This window comes from Anser anser, assembly GCF_964211835.1.
Source record: "Anser anser genome assembly, chromosome: 2".
NCBI lineage: Eukaryota > Metazoa > Chordata > Aves > Anseriformes > Anatidae > Anser > Anser anser.
The window spans coordinates 47,919,959-47,941,097 of NC_139721.1; the positions used below are offsets into that span (position 1 = coordinate 47,919,959).

The window sequence follows — 21,139 nt, forward strand, 5'->3', positions numbered from 1 at the left end:
CTATTGTGTTCTAACTAGCAATGCTTTTATGCTTGCTGTAAATAATTACTTTCATTAGCTGTTTTCTTGACCATATATCATTGGAGAAAGAAGCTGCACACTCTAGGTCTTCACGCATATTAACACTGATTTACTGTTTCACCTTCTTCACTTGATGTAAGAATAGTACAGGAAGAGTTTACAGGCTTTGATTTTTTTTCTTATTTTTCTTATTTTCTGTGTAACTTTAGAGTCTGACTCTAGTGACTTTGGGGATGGCTTTTGCATTGTCTTCATGTGAGCAACATTTTTGTAAGGGTCTGTTGGCTAGATTCCCTTGTGCAGCATAGCTTTTTGCACTGCTAAGACAGCAACAAGAAGCTCTAATAGGACCACAAAGTGCTAGCAGAGAATCCCCTAGGATAGGAAAGTGTGCACAACTTGGCTCCAGCACTGCACTTCTGAATGCTTCCATGTGGATAATGGAAAGAATATACCTCAATGCCAAGAGAGGACACACTGGAGATGTGGCAGAGAAGACTGCATCTCTTAAGGAACTGCACTGAAGGTTATGGAACAGAACAATTTTCTGGTGAAGGGCGTAACACTTTTTTTTTCTTTTTTTTTTTTTTTTTCAAGAGTTAAACAGTTGAGAAAGATTGAACTGCATGAAACTTGATCTTGAAGTCCCTCTTGTCCTTGCACTTATCTTGTGGAGCCACATCCTAAGTTGAGGATGCTGTTCCAGGTAACTTATTCTCCCTGTTTGCTATGCAGTGGTGTTGGTACTCATCTGACCAGGTTCAGGAGGAAAATTATCCCTGCTGGTGCTTCTTCTTCATGTCACTGGGAGGTGAAATGCACATCTATGTCAGTGCAAGGGAGTGCAGAGGGGTGCAGCTGGAGAGGGCATGAGAAAAGAAAGGAAGACCGGGCTGTAGCACCTCAAAGCTGCTATGAAACCACACCCATGGCGAAGCTACTGACAAGTCTCATGACTATTTTGGGCAGAATGTAGAGTTGGGACGGCATAATGCAGACACTACCATGCCTTTTTGTCATATAAGAAAAGAGCATCCAGCCCTAGGTATAATCTACTGCTCATATGTGAGATCTGAGAAGCATTCAAAGCAAAGTAACACGAAGTAATCCTATTAAATGCACTTATAAAGTCACTCAGTATCCATTGTATACAGGTTGCATGAAGGCACAGACTTCACATAGTTTTTTCTTGGTTTGTGTATTTATGGCAGATCTGTCTTTATTTTTCCAAAAAAAAAATTATTACAAATAAGATTCTTATGAATCAAAAATATTTGGGGGATTTTTTATTTTTATTTTTATTTTGGTGGGAACAGGTAAGAAAATCATTTCTAACATATGCTTGTCTTGACAGCGTCACTTTAATTTGCACTTAATTGGCTGTCTGAAAGACTGTTTCCATGACAGCACAGCAGATATACAGTAAGGGCACTTATAAACAGTGATAAATAACGGATCATTAGATTTCAGGGAGAATTCTTCAATAGACTGTTGCTGCTTTTTACATTTGTTGGGTGGAGACAACACATCCACCACCATCCATGACACTAAGATAAAAGCTGTCCAACTTCCAAAGACCCCGTATGCTAAAAGACAACACTTGCTACCTTTGAAAGCAGGTCAAATACTGTCTTTAAACCACATTAAATTACCTCTTCTGTTAACTTCCTAACTACAACAATCTACAATTCTGTGTCTTACCTATACTTGTCAAACCAGTCCTAAGTCCCCGCCAAGCAACAGTGCTTTTGGGATGGAAGTGGCTTCTCCTGACATACTTTCTAAAATATTTCCAGCCATGCCCTCTGACAGAGAGAAACTCTTACAGAAAGCGATTTTTCCCTCTGGTTCACTGCTCTGGGGTTCGCTGTGTAGTCTATGTGGAAAGGTGTTGGGACCACTCATTCTGCTGAAAGCCATCAAAGAGGATGCTCTCAGGGGGACACGAAAGTGGAGATGGTAGCTGTCATATGCAAGGTAACCCTGGTGCCTCGAATAGTGTTTAACCAAGATCCACTTTAGCTCAGCCTTGAAACATACACAGATGTAAGAAACAAGCCTGTAATTGCCATTGCTCGGAGTAATAGCAGTTGAAATATTGCTGTTTCAAAGGAGGTTTGATAGTGCTAGATGTGTCCTAGTGCAAAATTTAAATACGTCTGTTTTGCAAGGATTTAGATTAGCACTGCAGAAAAAGATCTGATCTCTTTCCTCTTGAAGTCAATGACAGTTTTGTCAGGAAAAGCGAAATCGGAGTTTTCTTCTTGTTCTTTTGCTTTTTATGATAATTCTCTGTTTTAATGAAACCAGAAGAGGCAGTGTTGAATAAAATATTAAAATAAGAATAATTATCTGCTTGTTTAGACAATCTGGAATGCAGATTGAAACAGGAAGGTCATCTGCCTGCTCCCAAGTTTTGTGGAAAGATTTTCTGAACTTTGCCATATGCCAACTATGATACATTTAAATTTCTAAAAAGTAAGTGCTTACTGCTAAGACCAACTAGTACCCTATCAGAGAATGCCAAATCTTTGCTACAACTCTTGTAAGAAAATAGTGGTTCTTAAATGACTCCTATGGCTTACCAAGACTTCTATCAAGCAGACTTTAGGCATATAATTTAACATACTTTTATTTTGGTGGCAGTTCTAGCTCAAGCAGCCTTCATAACTTTGCACCTGTGATCAATCCCCATTCCTGCTTCTCCCACCTATTCTCCAAATCACAAGGCATGATGCTCTGTAAGACTGCATGTTTAATCAAACCAGAGATTTAAGCATAACATTTTTTTTAATACACACTGGTTCTCATCTCATCAATTGCTAGTAATTGCAAATATCAGAAATTTCAGTACGTGTCCTGTCATTTGAAAAACCTGTTTCCTTCAAAGAGAAAAATGGACTTTTCTTACACTCAGACTGAAGGTAGCAATGCACCCAAACACTATTCACTTTCGGGGGTTAGGCTGCTGTGTAACCTAGTAGCTTCAGAGAATTTTGTTGAAAAATTTTTCACCTCTTTAGGAAGAAATCTTTTTTAAGCAATAACACTCAGTTTGAAACACTGCTTTGTTTCATTTTATAGAATATATGACTCCCAGAGAAGATCAAAGATCATTTCTGTCCTCTTCTGAAGCACTCAGTGGGTGTATGAATCTACAAGTCTGTTCTGCAGTGGAAATGTAACTGATAACTTTCATGCTCTGGCACTGGAACTTTTTCAGTGGAACACTGTGCTGGCAACCAAGATAATACTGTGTAATAGAGATGTGTGGCATTTCTCAATCATTCGTATCATACAAGGCAGAGTGATATACTGACATGGTGAGCCATCTGTGCTAATGCCGATGATGTTATTAAATCATTCATAACATTTCACAATTTTTATTGGATCATTTAAATTCTTATTTTTGGCATAGAATGTAGATTTCTTCCTCTAGAAATATGAACTCAGTATGCAAATGTGTTTGCCCTGTTTCCTAATAAATTCATGACTTGGTTGAACATCCTTACAAGTGCTGTGGCTCACGAAATTACGTCCTCAGATCTTGATAGTAGAAATAGAGAGCCAGATTCTTGCCAGATTAATTGATTTGTTCTTAGCACACATAGATTTGATCTATCTATTTCTGCCCACTTGTTCTGTGCCTACAAGATGTGCTGCTACTCACAATTCTACCCCATCCTTCTTATTCCCACTGAGGAAAAGTATTTTTCTCTCACATTTTATATCACTTACTAGTAGGAATATTGCCCCAAAATCATACTGTAGCTGCAAAACAACACCGAGGTTTCAGTGGTCACCATCTTGTCATGAACATGGCATACTCGCTGACCTATTTATTCTAGGTGAGAGCTAAGAATACTGCTAAGTGCACATCACACTGGGCGCTGTGCACACACGCAGCATGCCCTGGAGACCTCACAGCTCGGGTGAGAGTGCAGCTCAGGGCAGGAAGTCGGACAAACAAATGGAAAAACGGGGAAAGAAAATGATGAAGTTACAACAAAATTATTCCACCAGAAATTTTCATTGACTACCTGCTTACACATCTGAGAATTGCCATGGAGACACTGGTGGCCTCTGCATAATTAAGGCTGTATTATGATTTTCATTTGAAAGAGAACAAAAATCTTTTTCCATACAATTTAATGATTATGTCCCAACATAGTACAGTAAACCATCCTACGATAATCAAATTTTTCTTGTTTGTTTTTAAAGATTGAATAACCTTGCAGATGAAACAGAAAAGCATATATGTGTCTGTAACTCCCTTATGGAAGTATAAAATATTCAACATCAGGACATGATGTTTGGCTAGCTAATGAAAAAAGATATCTCACTTCACTGTCACAGGCAATTTGCTAGAAAAAAAATATGAGCTGTAGGTGTTTTGTATGATTGCACCTTTCATGAAAGAACTGTATATGACCTGCAAGTGCATAAGCCCTTATTTTGCTTTGGTGCAGTCCCCTCCAGTCTTTTGAAGTGCCTGTAAATAAAAATAAAACATAACTGTGAAGTGGGAGTGAATGGAGAATTGTCACTGTATAGATTTTACACCTGCTTTCCAGAGCATACATGTAATAAAGGAAAAGGGACTGTAAGATCCCCTAGGCTCATCGCATGCTTGACAAATGTTTGACCACATTCAGTGCCCAGGGCAACATGCATCTACCCCAGCAGAATAGCTTTAAGTCACTTTACTTGTATCAGCAGGCTTGTGAAGGGGCTTGTGCAAGGTTCAAGATCTGTCTGTAGCTCCAGACTATGTATGTGAAGCACGCTGGTAAGTATGGCTTAGAAGCGCTTTATGTCTGTACTTTAAAGGGCTGCGGCATTCAATCATGTTTTAAGAGAATAATCTCTTCCTCCTTGAGAAGGTTACACTTCAAAACTCAGGTGTGCAGGGTCTTCTCACTCTGCACGGGCTCCTCAGAACTGCAGGGATGAGTGATACGAACACAACATTTCAGAACAGCTTCAAACACAGTGCAGCACAAATGGCATGTTGGATCATTGCAGTTCTTCCAGAAACCAAAAGTAACCACAAAGAGAGAGAGAGAGAGAGAGAAATTTAAAAAAAAAACAACAACAACAACAACAAAAAAACTCTCCTTTAAGCTCAGGCCCTGTATAGCTTCCTGATGTATAGCAGCCCGCAGACCCCAGAGGAGCAGATAGTCCTTCCCCTTCCTTCAGCCAGTGGAGATTTTTCTGACCAATCTCCACACTTTTTACTCTTAATTCTAGATTATCTTCCTAAATGTCAAATACGTAGTCATTTCACAAAGAATCTAGTTTCAGGCTGAGCCTGCTCTGTTTTAGGGGGAGGGGAAGGCTAAAGAAAGGAGGAATGTCAGAAAGACAGGAGGACAATGAGACCTTTAGTGAGATGTGACACAGCTAATTTGTCTGTGATGGTTCTCCAGGCTATGAGCTGAACAATGCCAGCTTGTAGGGTTTGCCCTGACATCACCTCTTCAGTGAGAGGAGCAGTGTAGCTCTGGAAGTCCCTGCTGGCTGAGATGATTTGGTCTCTTACATGGAAGCACTTTCTTGTCTTCCTGCTAGGAAATCCTAATGGAGCTGCCAGGGTCCTTTTTGCTTTTAAACACCTCTGTTCTGAGAGACGCCCATTGTGCAGGCTTAGAGATACAGAAAACCTAGAGAGCTTTTTCACCTTTCATAAACTAAAATATTTGTGAGCATACAATACAGCTGAGAAGACAATGCAGTTTGAAAAGCGCTGCTCTTTTGATCCATTTTTTATTCCCATTTCACCAAGCACAGAAAATTCTTCATTTTGACTTTGTCCACTAACTTTAACAGTGCCTCATGATGTTAATTAAAACTGCAAGAGGCTAAACCTCAGGCTGACTGCTTCACATGTGGGAATTAGTTGTGTGGGTTTGTGGAGCAACATCTGCCCTTGAATAGATTTTAAAAAAATAATAATTAAGTTAAACAAAAGAGAAGCGCTAAACTGAATCTGTGCCTAAATGATTAATATTGCTTCATGTTTAAGATTTTTTTTCCTAGCCTATTTTGTTTAATGATTTTCAGCTATGAATATTGCATGTCCTTCTGCAGTTAGTTATTTATGCTGATGAAACATGGCACTCTCTGTACCCGTTTTGGATTCTGAATGGAAAGCAACATAGTTTCTAGATGGCTCCTTCTGAATAATGATGGCTTACAGAGGCTTCTTTTATCAGAGGCAGGGTCATCCTCAAGCCAGCTTAAGGAAGCTTGGGGTTCACTAGCAGAAACTTTTGTGACAGCAGAGTCTTCACTGCTGGCCACCAGCTGTGCATGCCAGGCTGCCTGCCCCGTTCTTCAAAGAGCCTGGCTTCAGAAATCCTCTCCTTCCTGGTGGGAAAACCTTCCTCATGAAAGATTAAATAATCAGCAGGGTTTGTATTTCAGAAGTTGTAGTGCTTCAGGAGTAGTTTGCATCTGCACAGGATTTGAAACTGAGCTTGGAGTCTAGCTTAGCTGAACTTTGACATTTTGAGCTTTCATTGTCAATTAGCATGAAAGTGGTCATCAAATATTGAAGTCCTCCCCGAGCTGGAATTATCTTTTTTCCACCCGACTCTGATAGTTACTGTTTATGGATATCTTTGCAGCAAGATATCCCTCACTCCATAAGCTGATCTAGGCAAGAGCTTTGGCTGAAAAAAGTCTGTAGATATTCTCTATGCTACTGTGTCATTTTAGTCAGAGAAATTTATGGCTGTCCTGAGCCATAAGACCCCTGATTTACCAAATCCCTAACACCACTTTTGTATAAGTCAGGCCTTCAGAATTTCCTAATACATCAGTGGCACTTAAATAGCCTGAATGATGAGGAATTTTATGAAGAATAATCCCTAGAGAAATTAAGCTTACTTTGACTAGCCTGACTACAAGGTACCATGGTAAGCCAATCCCACTTAGAAACTCAATGTACCTTGGCATTCAGGGAAGCACAGAGAGGTGTTACAAGCTTTACAAACTCTAGCTATTAACTACACATGTACTGCTATTAAGTAAAAGGAGGATCCTTCTCCAGGGACAACAAAGAGCTATTATAAGGAATGAGATAAATGCTTTTTTTTACTGAACTCAGCAGTAGGATATAAAAGTAACATTTGGTAGGATTTCTCTAAATTAGTACGGCTGGTACATCGACTGTGATTCATACCTCTTTAGTTAATCCTTTCTGGTGGTGAATTTGGCAATTCTCTTTAGCAGCCATAAAACGTGGGTGCTGCGAAACTTGCACAGATGTTGTTAAGCGTGGCAGCTGGAAGTAGATCCAGAATAATACCAGGATCTCAAGCACCCATCACCCCCTGGACAGAGGACTGCTGAGAATGGCTCGGCCATGGGGGGACCACGTGCCCAGCCAGCGTACCAGCTCCATCACAACTTTGCCCTGAGGTTCCTCTGTGCCTGCCCTTGCAGGGGCCCCACTGACACGTTTGGCTCTCTGTGTTCTCCCTCTCCTTGTCCCACCTATATGGCAAATGGCCTTTCAAGTGCTTGCTCCCTAAAAAACACATTCAGTGTTATATAAAATAAGTATAGCATATCAGCAAGAGCATTGTGGATGTCCATTTAAGATATGGGCTAGGCAGAAAGGATCAGGAGAAAAAGAGACAGAGATGTCTCAGGTGAAGGGCTTGGTAGACTGTAGACACTGGCATGCATTCAGGCTTGGGCTCCTGGGAGTCAGCCAAAATTGTGCCTGTAAAACAAACTCCAAAACCTGTGTTATTCTACATGCATCAACTATTCATAAGGAAGTCTGTGAATATTCTTGACAATGTTGTGTGATTTTTTTTCACTGTACAGAAATTGACGTTATTAAATAATTGAAAGAAAAGTAGCAAATCATGACGGTGAATTCTGTTCAGATGAAATTTTCAAAAACACCTAAGAGTACTTTCAAATATCGTTTTATAATCCCCTACTTTTTAACAGGGATGCTTAGGTTGTATGAAAGTTTGTGCTAACATAAGCTGTACTATTTCCAGTACACTGATCTAGGCAATTCTGAACTAACTCCAGAAGCAGCGAGTGCCATGTAAACATATTCTCAGTTGCTTTTGTACATTTCCCCTAAGTCTCTTTTGCCTTGAAATTTTCCTCTTCTCAGGATTGTCTATGTTTAAAAAAAAACGTATTTTCAGGCTCCTAACAATGACATCTTAAATAAAATAACTTCCTGTAATTCTGATAGCAGCTACCATCCTTATTTCCATAGCTTTCATCATTCATCTCTAATCCTCTTTCTTTCTTGCTTGTCATTATTTGTCTTTGCCTTTATTCTTTCTGATCACTATTGTTATCCAATTTCCTTCCTTCTTTCATCTTTCCCCAACTCCCACTGCATTTGTGTCCTGCCATGTTATAATTTTGTTTTTACTCCCCATGTAGCTTTCTATCAAATATACAACTTTGTAACTGACTTTACCTTCATCTTCCTACCTTTTTTCCCCTTTTCTTAGTCATGCTCTGGGGATCAGACAAAGGCCAGCAATGCAGGCCTTTCTGTCAATGCAGGAAGACACTTCTCACACAAAATCCAAAGAGCACAACTGCTCAATCTGTTTCCCTGATGAATGGTAGAACGGCCTTTGGCTTCATTTGTTATTCATATTAGGCTGAAGGCTCTGGGGGACAGCAAATATCTCTTATGGTGTAGTATGCAGTGCCTGGAACACTGGGGCTCTGATTCTAATTGGGGTGGATGCTACTGAAGCAATAATAATAATCTCAGGGATTAGGGTCTGGCCTCACCATCAGGCTTTGGCTCACTCATTCCAAGTGATGGAAGAAGAGCTCAGAGGAGCACCTCTGCTACATTGGCTAATCAATCATTTATTTATTCATTTACTTAGAGTAGTAAAAAAAAAAAAAAAAAAAGAAAAAAAAAAGAGAGAGAGAGAGAGAAACCATAAATAACTCCAGGAGTCTTTGCCATACATTAAATTAGTATCAATGTAATGTCTAATGGTCAGCAGCCAATGTCTCTACCACCATCTCAATAAAAACAGAACTAGGAAAAAACAAAATCTCTTCACAGAGATTACCCTATCTCAATAATAAGAGTTAGTTAGACGTGAGGTCCATTGCATGACCTCATGCTCTGTTAGAAGGAAGGGAACAGAGGTGATCAAGAAAATGTTTGATCAGCTTCTCCCACATTATTTCCATGCTGGGCTGTGTCTGTCTTACTCAATTGAGTTTAGTACTTCAGATCACTTGGCTACATCTGACTTGCAGCCATTTCTGAGGGGAAAGATTGTTCTCAGGCCTGCAATCATACAAAACTGAATAAATCTTCTGAATATATGAGGGAATTCCCCCTTCTCCCTTTTCTACTTCCCAGGAGGAATGGTCTTCTAAATTCACAGATACACTCTCAAACTGATAGGGCATGAATATTTAATATGCTTTTTGTGGAATTTAAGAAAATGGAAAATGGGTCATTAGCTCCAATTGCATGCCAAAAAAATGCTGTGATACCGAGTTACTTGACTGAAGTTCTCAAATACAGCTGTATTTGTTTTAGTTGTCAAATATGGCCTTACTGATTTCTTATGCGATTCCAAGAGAAAGAGATCATGTCTTCCTCTTGAGAAACACTTGTCCTGACAAAGGTGTCAAGGTCAATTTACTTCATTCAGTTCAGAATGCAGCTCTTTGTCCCTGAAGCCGTTCGCTCAGCAGAGACAGACAACTCCAAGATGTTTCTTGAAAAAACTGAACTCACAGTCTATGAGATTGGGTACAGACCTGTCCTAGAATACTCCCATTTGGGATGAAATCCCACTCGCCTTTTCCTGAATCATTCTTTTGACTTACTTAGGTAGTGTGAGCAAGACTAAGATTTAGAAAGTGTTGCCCAAGCAGAGGGCCAACGCTGGATCTCTCACGCAGACCAAGTGTGATATCCAAACACGTTGGATCACAGGCTCCTGTATATTAGTAACCACCAGCTGTGCTTCTCAGTCCTTCTCATTCTTGCTCTTTCTGCAACTCCATCACTTTCTTGTCTCAAAGGAAAAGAGGAGTGTTTGCTTTCAGACAGGTCAGGTTTCAAGAGGTTCACTCTAAGGTACCGAATTGTTCTGGATATTCCACAGTCAGCAGAAACCCTTTCTTCCTGCAGACTAACACCCCTACCCTCACTGACACATTTCTATGAGTTATACAAGAATAGAATGACTGTGTAGATAACTGTGAGTGTATATGGTTGTATGGGTGTGTAAGCGCACCACTATATCCCGGTATTCATGTAATGCCAGGGCCGAGCTGGCAAGTCCTAAAAACTTATGGTTTGATTCTGACCTGATAGCGGTCTTGAAACATTTAAAGATTTTTGGGGTGCCAACTTAAAGCACATGAATTAACTGACTGAGGAAGTCAGGCAGTTTCCCACTGTAGTCAATGAAAATGAGAAGCCATCCCCAAGAGAAGCCATCCCCATCCCCAGTACAGCTGTTTGGAATAGCTCTGCAGATGAGAACTACCTTTATGTTAATTCCTCTGTATTCACACAGACTTATGGAGGCCAGCTGCATGGCCCTGCATTGGAGCTGCGCAGAGTGATTGCCCCCCAGCAGCAAGGAGGCACAGCCAGTGCAGCACAACTGAGGTTAAGCACAAGCACGCCGTGATCCTAGTGGTCTCTGCACGGGAATCTGTGAGCTCCTGTCTGGGAAGAAGGCAGGTTGCATGCACAGCGAGAACGGGGCAGCTGGGAAGTGAAACAGATGCTTGCCTGTCATTTGACCTGGAGAACACGCTTCACTTTACAGTGCTCATAAGGGGGAACTACTGTTTCCTCTGCCAGCTTTGTAAATCTGCTTTCACTCAGAGTGCATGCTTGATGAAATTATTTGTCCTGTAATGAATACCAATTTAAACTTCTCATGCAAACTTTTGCACGTCTTAATGCATGGCTTTTTATTGTGTCTATGCAAAAGCATCTCTTTGTATTGTTTTTTGTGCAGCACCAAGCACCAAAGTGCTCTCAGCCTGGAAGTAGGGTTCTTGGGCCCCCAGTAATGAAAGCAAAATTAACGTTATTTGTTTTGTGGTATTGCCTCTAGGCCTCAATCAAAAATGACACAAGACACCAGATGGATGCAAATACACGGGGGAAGCACAAGACAAAACATTTATTCTTTTAGTAAGCACCAGCCACAATGCACCAGCTGCTTAGGTATTAAATATTTTGTAGGCACTATTGTATAGATATAAAAATCATAATAATTGTTGCTATAACTTAGCATATGTGAGAGAAAAAAAGATTTTTTCTTGCTGTTGTACCATGGGACTGGAAAAATGTGGCCATTAAAAGCAAACACCTCTGTAAGTATAAGCATTCAGTCATTCTTCAGCTGTAAACATTACATTATCCTAGATTGAGTCGAAGTTGATGGTTGTGTTCTCATTTAAAAGCTGATAAATATCATATTAGAATTTTGAGATGAGTGTGTCTGCAGTATACAACTGGTTACAATTTGCAACGTTGGCTAATTTTACATCTGTTCAGATATCTAAACTGTTCTGAAAAGAAAACTCACCCCTCCCTAAAATGCCCAGAAGCATATTAAAGTAGGATTGGTCCATGAAACACATAAAGAGGAAAAGGGGATGATGAATCTCATATTAGAACAATATTTTAAAGATAAACTTATGAAAATGTAGAAATCATAACCATAGATTTTATTATTTCAATAAATATATTTATTGATTGTTTCTGAAGCCTGGGTTAAATAGGAAAAAATTACATCCCAAGCTTATAGCTCATATACCTCTTGAATGGCTTGCTGGTTTTTCCGAATGCATGGAACTATTGGGAATATTCCAAATGAACTTTTTTCTTTTTTTCTTTTTTTTTTCTCTTAATTGGAAAAGTCAGAACTGAAATTGTTCAGGGCACTATCCCAAGACTGATTAAACTTTGCTCAGAATGATTTTCTCAGATTTGTAATCATATTTCTGCTACAACTGAGGGGGAAGAATCCAGTGGACCTAATTTCACTATTTCTTCCATTGTCAAAGTTCCATGCTGCATGCTGTGTGTGGTCCTTCAGGCATGACTATGGCATGTATTACTCCCATGTCCAGAAGTTAAACTGAAAGTTATTTCTCAAAAGTACATTCCTTATTACGGAGAGACAGGGAGATTTGGTTTGAGTCAGATTCATTTAGATATAAAGTAAATATTTTTCCTAGGTGCTTTTGCAAAATTTGCTGCCCAGTTATTTTGTTCAAAGTTTGAAAGTTCCATTAACCACTCTCAAACAAACTTTATAACTAACTTTTTTTTTTTTTTCATCCAAGGTTATTTTTATTGTCTTTTTAGTTTGTTTTTTTAAGAGACCAAATATATTAATGGAAAGTTTTCCCCCTTACTTTTCAAGGACATTGCCAAAGCAATTTTACAGGAAGAACATGAAACAAGTGAAAACACATGAGAAGGGAGTTTATGTATATAGTACATTGTCTGCTTGGCAACATACTTAAGGTTTATTCCTAGTTCCAACTATTTCTTTCATTTTTTCATGAGGAGGGGAAGAATGGCAGCAATACTGATAGGTCCATGGAATTGGTTCCATGTGTGTTAAATAATCAGGAACAGATTACCAACTAATGTAACTAACCACCAACTGTAACAAAGGCATGTCAGATAAGGAAGCAGCACTCTAATTTTTGCCAATGTTAGAGAAATATGAGATTTGGAACTGCTTATAGTTTTTGCTTTTTTTTTTTTGCCTTCATCAATAAACAATAACTATGTTTCAGCTATTCATTCTGTGTTTTGACAGCTGATCAAATCTGTAGAGTACAATCCCTACGTATATGAATTGTGTGAGATCCAGATTACTTCTCTATGTAAAAGTTTTGCTATACACTCTTTAGTATTCTCATTAGCTTGTTTTTCTTCTGCAAGTGGCTTATTTCTAGGACAAATGGAAGTAGTGAGACCCTTGGCTTGCTCCCAATTGAAGGAATGTTTGTGTAGTGAATATGCAATTTATGAAGCATTTGTAAGTACTTGAGAGTGAGCATAAATTTTAATAAATCCTTTTTCCAGTATATGTTTTTTTAAACTTCTGGTCCTATAGCCAGACTTAATATGTATTTTAGAAAAGCTAAAAGTTGAAATATCTGAAGCCATCCCTCATATAGCTTGTCTTGTCTCTCTTCAGGCTGAAATCTAAACTAAATTACAATACACTGGCAGCACCTTCCTTTGAATAATTGTCCACCTCAGTGCTGAGCTTAGTCTGGAAAGATGTTTATATAGACAATTATATTCCCCATCACTGCAATCTGAAAAGTACATGAATTAACCTCTAATTTCATCATATGTTTTTGGTGACTGAAGTAAATTACTTAATTTCAGTTTACGAATTAGGATATCACTGCGACATGTCCGATAGATTTACAGCCTTGTTGTATACTGAGAAGGGCATACTGTTGCTCACAGTCTGGTACCTTTTCATGGACTAAGAGCAACTTTGGAATGTTGACCATCTTCTGGGCTCTGAACAGCCTAAAATGTCATGATCATTGAGATGGTCAGACTCAACTCCTTAGACTTTTCCTGGCCATGGTGGACATTGTCCCTTCAATGAAGATGCCAAAGCCTTCAGCAATGCTATTCAATTTAGTTTACCACAGGGGGTCAGTAGAAATCAGTGAGAAATATTCCCTTCTTTCTCTACCCCAGAAATTGAAATGCTCACAGCCACTGTGCCATTCCCTGTTAATTTCAGGAATTCAGTGAGGGAAAAACAGATGTGATTGTTTCTGTACAAACAGACGGCTTTTACCACTAAAATATATGAGTGGTTTCCTAAAATTGCATAGAAGTTTGCTCTTGATCAAAGCTAGCTGGGGTTTAAAAGATTGTATTAATTTGTTTTTCCAGGATAACTTTTTATCTGTATTTCTTCATTACATTTGTTAAAATAAGTGTTTCAGATGTGGCATAGACCTTTAAGATTTACAATCAGGGAGCAGAATTTCTGTTTCTTCCAAACTGTTTTGCACAGAATAATTTTTCTTTAAAAATTAATACAGTTAAATTGAAAAGAATATGAAAATGAAATTAAATCATGCTTTCTACTAAGCTCCATGCAAGTAAGAAAGTTGCAAGCAATTGCATATATTTTCTCTTATCTAATCCATTTCTATTCTGTTCTTGATTGCCCCATGAAGACCATCCGTCACATCTGTGCTGTTCTCTCTGTATCACATTCCTTTCATCCCAAATGTTACTGTGGAACGGTAAAAAAAGAGATCACCGGCTTGAAGTTTGATTCTCTGTCATTTTTGCAACAAAGCAATACACCTAAGGGAGCCTTCCCAACATAAATTACAACAAATTAAAGACCTGCACGCACCACAGTAGAAACTGGCATCTCATAAACTTTACCAAATGCTATATGACCATTTTCCTTTAGGCAAGTATGAGGTCAAGCTGATGTCAGTTAATCTTAGACTGCAGCGGTATATTGGGTAGTGTTCATGGAGGCCTTGAAATTCCTCTTAGTTTTTCTAGCTGCAGCCATTCATCCTGAACAGTTCAAACGTAATACTAATGAGATAATGCTGAGAAATAGATTGGAAAATATTCAGATTTTAATTTATTGAGACTATTGCAGTAGAAGGGTCAAAATATTGGAAAAAAAAAAGAAAAAAAAGAAAAAAAATCTGGTGGTTGAAATTGTCAGGGAACTATGGTTTTGTAGATTGAGTCATTTGCTAGAAACATTATTGGTTTCACTTGGCTTCATTTTTATGACAGAGACAGCGTAAGTGTCAGAAAATAAAACTAGATGCTTTTTTATTTTTTGTCTCCAGCAAATAAGTTTGGCCACTCCTGTTGCTGTTTGAGATAAAAGTTTCATTGGTATCACTGTAGAGGACTTCACTGTGCTTTGTTCAGAGTTAATGTATAATGAATGTATGTTCAGCATGGTGCACAGAAAGAGTATATACAGTGAAAAAAGGTTAATTTTTCATATATATTGCAAAAGCCAAAGCAATATTAGTCTTTTAACTCAGGCAGTGATATTCCCTAAGATTTTCGTTGTTAATATGTACTGCAAGCAGTGGCTCTGACATGTTTTTATTTTGCAACAGTCACAATTTGTTATGACTATAAAATGCATACCCAACAAATATTGTTAAAAAAAAAAGTAACTTCAATTGAAGAGTTAAAAAACAGTAGATTTACAGTTGCTTAGGCAACTTTAATTTTGCTTCCTTGCAAGTCTGTTCTGTGAATTGAATGTGGTGGAAATTCCTTCTGAAAACGTAGCAGAAATTGGTCCCCCTCTATTTCGGAGACAGTGTGCAGGGCATACAGTGAAAACTGTACTGTATGTGCACTGCAACATGCATACCAGCCAATGGAAGAAGTGGGATTATTGCAGTGGGTGCTGGTTACACATGCTGCATTTAGGTGAAACCTGTAAAAAAATCTCTTCCCTTTCCTGTTCCCTAGGGAACCTGGAGAGTTGCTGCCTTGGACAGTAGGAAAGGAAAAAAAAAAAAAAAAAAAAGAGGCTCAGAATTACCTGTAATGATGGAGACCAGTGCTGCTTCTGCTCCATGTTGTCTGCTCCAGACAGAGGTATGGGAAACAGAAGCCTTGTTTTGGTTTCAGGAGATGAGCAACTTGAGATTCAACTTATCTAACAGTTTCTTGGTGGTTACTGCATAGTGATAGCTGTCACATCAGCATTAGTGTAAACACACAATATTTATGTGTTTCTTTATTCTTCTGACATGCAGTCAAAACCTGAAGAATAAAAATTTATGTGTGTTTTAAGATAATAGATGTCTTTGCAAACTCAAAATCATTTTTTTTTCAGGTACCAGAATTCAATTCCTGTGTGTCACTCTTTGTCATGAGGAGCTGATCAAAGCCCTAGGGTTCAGAGAGTCTTCTGAGGAACAGTTGTGTCTGGAGTCCTAAAGAAAGATTGGACCCTAAATGCGTTGTTGCTGTAAATAAACATTGCAAGTGATAGTTCATGAAGTATGGACTGAATAAACAAGATGGAGAAAAACTATTACTACCCTCGTGCAAACTTGGAGAGCTGAAATACAGGTAATGACTGAATGGCTTGCCTCGAGTCACAGCAGAGCTAGAAATTAAACCTCAATGTCCTCAGTCTCCTTTCTGTGTCTTAAACAACCTGTCTTGCAGCAACATCATCCACTTACTTCTGCAGTAGTGATTAAAACTGACACACGGGTCCTGACAGGTCTACCTTCCTGAGGACTGATATTGTGCTGGTGTACACAGGAGGAAAGGTGGGACAGGGCTCTGACGTTCTGGGTGGTGAGAAAAGAGCTCAGGTTGAAATCTTCATAGGGACTGTGAGGTGAAACAAAAAGGGAAAGTTTATACTCAGTAGCGGGGAGGGGGAGGAAACTTGGTTGATAAATACAAATTTAAGACATATTTAGAAGCTGGGTATGCAAGCTGAACTTTCCCTGGGGCTAATTGCTGTAATGGCATGTTAAATAAATCCTTTCTAAACTTGGCTGTAGCACAGGAATGCTGTTTAATAATGAAGTGCTCATGGACAAATTCTCCAAAGTATTAGGCAGAAACAGGCTTTTATTTAACATGAATTGTAGTATATGTTTTTTCCCATCTACCTAGTGTGGCCATCACAAATCAGATCATTTTTTTCTGTTAATCTCAGAGCTGCCTTCTCCTTATGCTGTCCTGGTTAACCGTAAATATAACACCTGTTTCTCTTTGCTCTTTTTGTATAGCTCCCTGACAGATACAGAAATGTTCTTTGTTTTTTTACTGAGCAGTTGGTAACTTGGGCCTTTCCTTTTCCATTATGCATGTGCTCGAGACAAGGCAAAGCTGCTGGGAAATGGAAAATATTTATGAAAGAGTAGTCTCCGCGGACAAGCCTCTTGAACAAGGGTATTCAGTTGATGAGTTAGAACAGCCTGTACCTCACTTAAACAGGAACTATAGCATTTCATAGTGAGGAAAAGATAGGAGAAAAAAAAAACACCACCAACAACAAAAAAACAAACACAACAACAGAGGAGTAAAAGATATTTCTAAAATCTAAAACATTTAAGCCTGAGAGTTTCTCTCAGTCTATGTATATAGAAATAGCTAAATACAGTCATAGATTTTCTGTCATGCTTAGCATATGGGCAAGTAGTCCATACTGAGAAGTACTGAGAAGTAGTCCAAAGGTTCAAATGGTTGATTGCACTTAGAAAAATATTTCAGAATGTTACCGAGCGGGTTGACACTTCAATGGAGGGGATTTTCCCACTCTTCTCTGTGCTGGTGTGGCCTCACCTCGAGTGCTGTGTGCAGTTTTGGACACCACAATATTAGAAGGACATAAAACTATTAGCATCCAGAGAAGGGCTACAAAGATGGTGAAGGGTCTAGAGGGCAAGACATATGAGGAGCGGCTGAGGCCCCTTGGTTTGCTCAGCCCCGAGCAGAGCAGGCTGAGGGGAGGCCTCATGGCGGCCTGCAGCTCCCTCACGAGGGGGAGAAGAGGGGCAGGCGCTGAGCTCTGCTCTCTGGGGACAGCGACAGGACCCGAGGGAATGGCATGGGGCTGGGACAGGGGAGGGTCAGGCTGGGTGTTGGGGAAAGGTTCTGCACCCAGAGGGTGGTCGGGCACTGGGACAGGCTCCCCAGGGCAGTGGTCACGGCACCGAGCCTGATGGAGTTCAAGGGGTGTTTGGACACCACTCTCAGACACACAGTCTGATTTTTGTGTGGTCCTGTGTGGAGCCAGGAGTTGCACTCAATGATCCTTGTGGGTCTCTTCCAACCTGGGATATTCTGTGGTTCTTTGACTCTATGATTGACAGTTTCTGTACACAGATAGGCTGGAAACATATCAGTATCATCCTTTTTCTGGGGTATTTGGGGCATTTCAGCTTCTTGTCTCATTAACAGGATCAAATAGATGACTGAAAGACTGGTAATAAAATTCTGAAATCTTTGAAAATGTTTCAGTTTTGAAGGAAATTAAAGGAATGATTGACTTAATGAGAAATCCCTAGGTATCAGTTACAAAAACACTCTAGTGAAAGGAGGTTAATCATTCCCAATTAATCCCTATTCCCCATCTCTACTGTGGCAATTGTGCTGGTGTAAATTAATAGAGTCACTGTTTTGAATGGGTAGCACCTCTGTAGACTTTATAGGAATTAAGAAGGAAATCTGCTTTTGAAATGTAGCTTTACAACCACACATGACGTAATCACAGTGGCGTAACCTTGCATACCCATGTCTTTTAGTGTTCTGAGATGCCTTTTCTTCAAGTAAATATAACGTAAAGTTAGGAACGTATATGTCTACTATGTGAAAAATGGTTTATATATTTGGTAGCTTTTTTCAAAAAGCATACACAACATTTTATTTTATTATTTTGATAAAACATTTCCTTCAAGTATTTTCAAAAGAGAACAGAAATAAAAGTATATGATTCTTCTAAGTCTTAGAATAATGTGTTTACATATTAGGGCATCTATTTGGTAGAAATCAATATCTTTTCATTTCATCTGGGGAAGAATAATATTAGACACTTGTTGGTTCTTGGCATTCTTAACACTCTGTTTGCAAAGGGAAACAAAGAATTTTACAGCTGCTTCCAAGAGAGCATATTATTAGATCTTAGTACTTAACTGCATTTCCTCACAAACATTGATTTGCTGCTGTTATTGTTATGACTGCATCCAGGTGGTCATATAGTTTGAAAGAAATATGCAATTAAATTGATATCACAAAATTATACTTGATTTGTATCTGCCTAGGTCCTGGACTCAGAAGTAAGTCATTTGATTTTCTTCAGAAATGGAAAACTCAATTTCCTCTTATGAACTCCTCTACTGTTAAAAACCACTGAGAGTGATAAAGCCCGAGGCTTCTAACCTAGAGGCTTCACGTAGGGTGGCTCTTCTGGGTTTTCATCAGATGCCCACAGCATGGGAGACATCCCATTTTAGATTCCCATGCATATCCCAGAAAAGTGCCATAATCACCTGGCTTTGTTTGGTGTAGACGGGAGGACAAGAAGGGAGCATGAAGCAGAGGAGCTGGAGGAAGGCACTGTCCCACTCTAAATATTCCCGTCAAAGTGATTCACAGCAGTCTGGGCACCCCTCTGTGAGCTGGAGCCTCAGGTCCCTTGATGAGATGAGGTACAGCGAGGACTTAAGCCTTCCTACTCCACCCTGTCAGCAGGGGCTGTAGCCAGTGGGTAATTGTTTGTACATGTATTCTGACCAGAAATTCTTTCCACATTGAAACTGTATATACACTATTATTGAGAGCTTTCTTTCGCAAACTGATTTTTCTATTTTAAAAATGGCTTCCTCTAAACATTCTCAGCCAGCTCCACAGTGTATCTGCTGAAGACATGACTAGATACACATTTTTCTTCAACGTTATTGGCTTTGTGTTGTTTTTGTTCTGTTGACTTTTTTTTCTGTCTGATCCAATGTCAAAATTACAAAGTCCATGTGATGCGAGTATTACAGTGTCCCATCTAGTACATATATAGAGTGTGATTTTCAGAACATCAGGTCCATGGTTTCCCAGCATCTGGAATGTGCAGAATTTTTGCTGTCCATTTGAGCTTTTGGACATTAGTTACTCCATACTTTTTTACAGCTGTTACAGAAAGGGCATGAATCTTAATTTTCTCTAAATAACATCGTGGATTTAAATTCAACAGCGACAAGAATGTGAGATTCCTTCTTCTGCAAAATTTGTTCTTACACATTAAAACTGATCACAGTCAGCAGAAAAGAAGTCTATTTGTCCAATAAATAATCATTTAAGCTAGATCTTAGCTATGTGGTATTGGAATGACAACAGCCTACTCAGATATATGTTTACTGCGTGTTGTCTCATCTGCTAGCACAGGACATCTCCATTAACACTGAGGGGCAGTGGAAGCCCTTGCATAATGAAACTCTATGCAAAATCATTTATTTTGTTCTTGCTGTGGGGATATCCCCCGCTGATTCACTGTACCCTGTAGTGCCATGTGTGGACACTTAATGGTCCATGAGCAGGGATGGGTTATACAGAACCTCTGGATTGGTCAAACCTTCAACCAGATGGGCAGTAAGTTCGATCACTGCTGCTTATCAGTCTGGGACCAAACTTGGAGTACGTCATGCTGCCTGGCAGGGCTTTAACTTGCAGACTTAACTTTACTCAGGAGAAAACTATGCCAGATTCTGGCCTTTGAAGATTTCGGTAAACTTCTTTTTCAGGAAAAAAAGGGTTGCCAATTGGGATTTTTCATGACATGTCTGCTTTTCAAATATCTTTGTGAAAGGGGCTTGGTTAAGGGCATTGCTGGGGGAAACTAATTATAATTTTCAAATATGTTAGACTTAAATAAACATTTAATTAAAGTGAGACCAGCTCTTTCAGCCATTGCATATCATCTCCTTTTTGTAGAGTTGGGGAGTTCTGGGGAATTCCTGATACTACATATTTTTTTGACAGTGTCAGCAAATTCTTCAAACTAACCTTCAGTACTTCCTTTCTTTTCTCTTCCCTTCCTCCCAACTCCTTTTCTCAGAGACTTTAGCCTACTTTTTAGTCTCTTAATTTTCCATTTTCCCTTTATTTCTTGCAATCTCCACTCTCCTTCTGACCTTTCCCTCCTTGCCCATTACTCCCTGATCCCTTTCCCATGCTTTTCCTTTCCAGTCTCTCTTTCCCCAGACCATCTGAAACTCACCCACAAGCAGCGTTATATCCCCAGTAGCCTCTCCCTAGCAAAGGAGAAGAATGCCCTGAAACATCAGCTCTCAGCAGCTGGGAGCATGTCTTTTCATCTCCTCCTTGATTTCCATCATCCTTATCTAAATGTCTATCTGCCCTTGGTGGCAACAGATGCTGTATCTGGGCTGGCAAGAAGCAGAGTGAAAAAGGAAGATGATTTTGTCACTTGTTGAGCAGCTCTGCATGGCTGTCAGGCAGCCAAGGGACGTGGGGTGACAGAGGACTAGACCAGGCCCTTGGCTGGGGGGGCACCTCCTACCTGATGTGCAGCATACAAAGATGTGT

General features: G+C 39.5%; 1 long non-coding RNA gene across 1 annotated transcript in view; it reads left to right on the forward strand.

The window, feature by feature from the left end:
• The window catches only part of LOC310894767, an 80,898-nt gene extending 64,690 nt beyond the window's left edge, over positions 1-16,208 (forward strand). The window contains exons 4-6 of the long non-coding RNA XR_014580149.1: positions 619-727; positions 15,545-15,673; positions 15,915-16,208. This is a non-coding gene — a long non-coding RNA (uncharacterized lncRNA). The remainder of the gene's footprint in view (positions 1-618; positions 728-15,544; positions 15,674-15,914) is intronic.
• The last annotated feature ends 4,931 nt before the right edge of the window (positions 16,209-21,139 follow it).